Here is a 5382-nt window from a genome sequence, read left to right as displayed (position 1 = left end):
GTTGACTCGCATGTTTGGTTTTGGCAAACGTTTTACGCCGGATGCCCCTCCTGACGCAACCCTCTGCATTTATCCGGGCTTGGGACCGGCACAGGGAGACACTGCTCCGTGCCCCCCCCCCCCCCCAAAGGCAGGCTTGGAGAGACACGGGCCAGTGCCGCCCTGAGGCTGCATTACCCTCTCTTTCTTACATTTATTATAAAAATATGCTTATCTTCCTTTTAGCTCATCACACATGTCTTTATGATTTTCAGTCCATGCCTCAGCCGGCCTGAAGCTCCACTGATGCGCATGTGCGGATGCCTCTATCTAGCGGACATAAAATAAAGACAATCATTCAAATGTGAATGAGTCGGCGTGATGCTCCGGGATGTGTGGAGCTCAGGGAGCTCCACGAGTGAGGGAGTTAAGTTAGGGCGGGGGTGCAAGTAGGCTCTAGGATTCCCCGAGTCGGGGCGAGCGATGGGTTTAGAGGCGTATCGCATTGAAGATAATGGCCGCATATCCTTCTTGGACTTTTCTAAAGCCTTTGACTCGGTCGAACATCCATTTATCATAGCAACGCTCGAACATTTTGGATTTGGTTAAATATTCAGGAATGTGATCCGTGGGCTCTATGAGAATATTCATAGCTGTGTCACCCTGCCAAGCGGCACCACTCCGAGCTTCCATGTTGATGTGGGAATCCCCCAAGGTTGCCCCATCTCACCCTATTTATTTATAATTGCTACCGAAATGCTAGCCGTTTATGTTGAAAAGAGCAACGATATCCAAAAGTTAGACGTGCTGGGGACTGAAATTGTTATTAGCCTGCTGGCAGATGACACAACCTTAGTTTTGAAAAATGAACATCAAGTCCCAATAAGTGCCGAAAACAACCAAAACATTCTCCAAGGCTTCAGGATTGTCATTAAACTTAAAGAAATGCAAACTTCTTGCGCTGCATGACTCGCCACTAAAGGAAATCAGCGATGTTTCCATGAAATCAGAAATAAAATACTTGAGCATTTTCCTATCCAAGGACCAAACGTTAAATCAATCCAGGAACATTGAATCTAAACTGCTTAGAGTCAGATACATGGCTTTCAATGACACCCATTTGCTTTCGATCTCAGTGTCTGCCACCGTACGGAAAAAGCGGGGGGTGGGGGGGCATAAGCGCATTCGTGACTATCACTCCAGGGAATCTCAATTGTGGACAGAAAGCGCGGCAACTCCTTTATTAGGAAATGTTTCACAGGAAACTTATTCCCTGGACGTCAAAAAAAAAAAAAAGGATATTTTAAATAAATTTGATGAGGAATCGATTGCCACGCTGCGAACTATGTATCTGACTCTACCCATACCCCTAAGGCAAAAGAGACCCACTTCAAAATTATGACTGACATCTACCCATCTAAGGAATTATCGAGGGTACGCTTTAATTTTGAAGATAATATTTGTACATTTTGTGAAGACAACATTGAAACCACTGACCATATATTTTTTCTCCTTCTCATTCCATCGTCACCAGTTTCCTTCTCAAAAGATGATATAACATTCTGTTTACTTATAAGCAACATAACAGATGAACTCTGTGTCAATGTTCTTTTAGGCCTGGCCAAGTTCTTCATTCACAAGAACAGAATGCAAAAATGCTCCCCAAATTTTAATGTCTTCATAAACGATTTTGAAATATAAAAAAAAAAAAAAAAATCCTTAAAACTTATGGAAAAATCCGAAAACAAAAAAATATAGTTACCCATGTCCGAGGTTCCTTTTTTTTTTGGTAAAAAAAAAAAAAAAAAAACAAAAAAAACAACTTGATTACATGTTACATTCCCCTTGCAATTTTTTTTTTTTTTTTTCGTTTTAATTTCTTATTTGTCTATCTATTGATTTAATTACTTCCTTTTAATTTCTTTTTTTGTCTAGCACTGTAAATTTCTCACAAACCTGTAACACTATTAACTTCTCATTACATACAGAACAAATGTCCTGATGTCCGTTGCTTCCTCATCCCTGGTTGTTTCATTGACATTCAGTTCTACCTTGCTATGTTTATTTGTACATTTGTATATTTGGGTGTACTATTTATGTTCAATTAAAAACAGTTTGATGTCTGAGATTCCTTGTGAACCGCCAACTTAATTACATGTTATATTCCCCTCACAATTTTTTTTTTTTCGTTTTTAATTTTATTTTTCTATCTATTTATTTAATTATATCCTTCTAATTTTCTTTTTTTGTCTAGCATTAAAAATTTCTCGCAAACCGTTAACACTATTAACTTCTGATTACTTACACCACGAATGCGCTTATGCCCCCCCACCCATCCCGCTTTTTCCGTACGGAGGCAGACACTGAGATCGAAAGCAAATGGGTGTCATTGAAATGCAGTAACAGGGTGATAACAGCCGTGTTCGAAGTGTGTAGGGGCTTATAGGAGAGCAGAAGCACGTCACGCAATTCACCTGAGTTCGGAGGATCGGGAGTACCAGGGCCCATAGCGGAGAAGCGGAAGAGCGGAGTTATGTGTCTCTTCTCAAAGGCGGGGAAGCTGGGGGGCAGCAGGACCCCTTAGACCGGCTAAGGTGAGCCTACTCCGGACAGAGATCACCCGGAGTTATGACTGGAGCTCCCGGACCTCTGGGCACACACATATGTGAATGACTGGATGAGCTAATGTTGGTTTGGTTGTGGATACGTTTCGGCCAATGCTATCAGCACAGCGATGATGAGTTCAGGTGTGTCTGTGTGTGTTTGTGTGTTTGTGTGTGTGTGTGTGTGTGTGTGTGTGTGTGCGTGTGTTTGTGTGTGTGTGAGAGTTTGTTTTTGTGGGTTGGGGGGGGTTCCCGCGGACACGGAGTACCAGGGCCTGGAGCGGATGAGGTGAGGAGCGGAGGAGAGCAGAAGCCCGGACCGTGATTCGCTTGTGTCCAGCGGTTCGGGAGTTCCAGGGCCCGAAACGGAGGAGCGGAGGAGCGGAGGAGCGGAGGAGCGGAGGAGCGGAGGAGCGGAGGAGCGGAGGACAGCAAAACCCCTTTCTGCAATTCGCCTGAGTCCGGCGGATCGGTAGTACCTGGTTCCGCAGCGGATGAGCGGAGGAGTGGAGGAGATGTTTCTCTTCTCAGAGGCGGCGAGGGGGGGGGGGCAGGACCCCTTACCCTTATCCCCCCCGGACGTTTGAGTGGAGCTCCCGGACCTCCGGGCACGCACATGCGAATGACTGGATCACAGGGAGTGCCAGGGCCTGGAGCGGATGAGCAGAGGAGAGGCGGAGGGCAGAAGCCCGGCCCTGTTCAAGAGTTCCAGGGTCCAAAGCGGGGGAGCGAAGAAGCGGAGGAGGGGAGGAGAGCAGAAGAGCAAAAAACTGGCCCGGAATTCACCGAAGTCCCGCGGATCGGGAGTTCCAGGGCCCGGAGCGGAAGAGCGGAGGAGCGGAGGAGAGGAGGAGCGGAGCAAAGCTAAGCCCGTCTTAACAACAAGGAAATTACAGATGAGGCTATAATTTCTAATGAAAACTTTAAATTCTATAGCCACGTATACACTTCGACATTGTCAAAAAGCGATTGTGACTCCTTTCCATTAAATATTCCTCAATATATCCCAAAAATAAACAACAAACAATATATGATTGTTTATATATGTTTATATATAAACAACAAAAAATATACAGTTTGATGTCTGAGATTCCTTGTGAATCGCCAACTTAATTACATGTCGTATTCCCCTTGCATTTTTTTTTTTTGGTTTTAATTTCATTTGTCTATCTATTTATCTAATTATTTCCTTTTAATTTCGTTTTTTGTCTAGCACTGTAAATTTCTCACAAACCTGTAACACTATTAACTTCTCATTACATACAGAACAAATGTCCTCATGTCCGTTGCTTCCTCATGCCTGGTTGTTTCATTGACATTCAGTTCTACCTTGCTATGTTTATTTGTACATTTGTATATTTGGGTGTACTATTTATGTTCAATTAAAAACAGTTTGATGTCTGAGATTCCCTGTGAACCGCCAACTTAATTACATGTTATATTCCCCTCACAATTTTTTTTTTTTCGTTTTTAATTTTATTTTTCTATCTATTTATTTAATTATATCCTTTTAATTTTTTTTTTTTGTCTAGCATTAAAAATTTCTCGCAAACCGTTAACACTATTAACTTCTGATTACTTACAGCACGAATGCGCTTATGCCCCCCCACCCCCCACCCCCCGCTTTTCCGTACGGTGGCAGACACTGAGATCGAAAGCAAATGGGTGTCATTGAAATGCAGTAACAGGGTGATAACAGCCGTGTTCGAAATGTGTAGGGGCTTATAGGAGAGCAGAAGCACGTCACGCAATTCACCTGAGTTCGGAGGATCGGGAGTACCAGGGCCCATAGCGGAGAAGCGGAAGAGCGGAGTTATGTGTCTCTTCTCAAAGGCCGGGAAGCTGGGGGGCAGCAGGACCCCTTAGAGCGGCTAATGTGAGCCTTCTCCGGACATAGATCACCCGGACTTATGACTGGAGCTCCCGGACCTCTGGGCACACACATATGTGAATGAGTGGATGAGCTAATGTTGGTTTGGTTGTGGAAACGTTTCGGCCAATGCTATTAGCACAGCTATGATGAGTTCAGGTGTGTCTCTGTGTGTTTGTGTGTTTGTGTGTGTGTATGCGTGTGTATGTGTGTGTGTGTGTGTGTGTGTGTGTGTGTGTGCGTGTGTTTGTGTGTGTGTGAGAGTTTGTTTTTGTGGGTTGGGGGGGGTTCCCGCGGACACGGAGTACCAGGGCCTGGAGCGGATGAGGTGAGGAGCGGAGGAGAGCAGAAGCCCGGACCGTGATTCGCTTGTGTCCAGCGGTTCGGGAGTTCCAGGGCCCGAAACGGAGGAGCGGAGGAGCGGAGGACGGCAAAACCCCTTTCTGCAATTCGCCTGAGTCCGGCGGATCGGTAATACCTGGTTCCGCAGCGGAGGAGCGGAGGAGTGGAGGAGATGTTTCTCTTCTCAGAGGCGGCGAGGGGTGGGGACAGGACCCCTTACCCTTACCCCCCCCGGACGTTTGAGTGGAGCTCCCGGACCTCCGGGCACGCACATGCGAATGACTGGATCACAGGGAGTGCCAGGGCCTGGAGCGGATGAGCAGAGGAGAGGCGGAGGGCAGAAGCCCGGCCCTGTTCAAGAGTTCCAGGGTCCAAAGCGGGGGAGCGAAGAAGCGGAGGAGGGGAGGAGAGCAGAAGAGCAAAAAACTGGCCCGGCATTCACCGAAGTCCCGCGGATCGGGAGTTCCAGGGCCCGGAGCGGAAGAGCGGAGGAGCGGAGGAGAGGAGGAGCGGAGCAAAGCGGAAGCCCGTCTTAACAACAAGGAAATTACAGATGAGGCTATAATTTCTAATGAAAACTTTAAATTC

The sequence above is a fragment of the Fistularia commersonii genome, unplaced genomic scaffold (assembly GCF_037954325.1).
Source record: "Fistularia commersonii isolate RoL2024-O1a breed Wild unplaced genomic scaffold, RoL_Fcom_v1.0 HiC_scaffold_110, whole genome shotgun sequence".
Classification (NCBI taxonomy): Eukaryota; Metazoa; Chordata; class Actinopteri; order Syngnathiformes; family Fistulariidae; genus Fistularia; species Fistularia commersonii.
Note: the sequence above shows the minus strand (reverse complement) of the source record.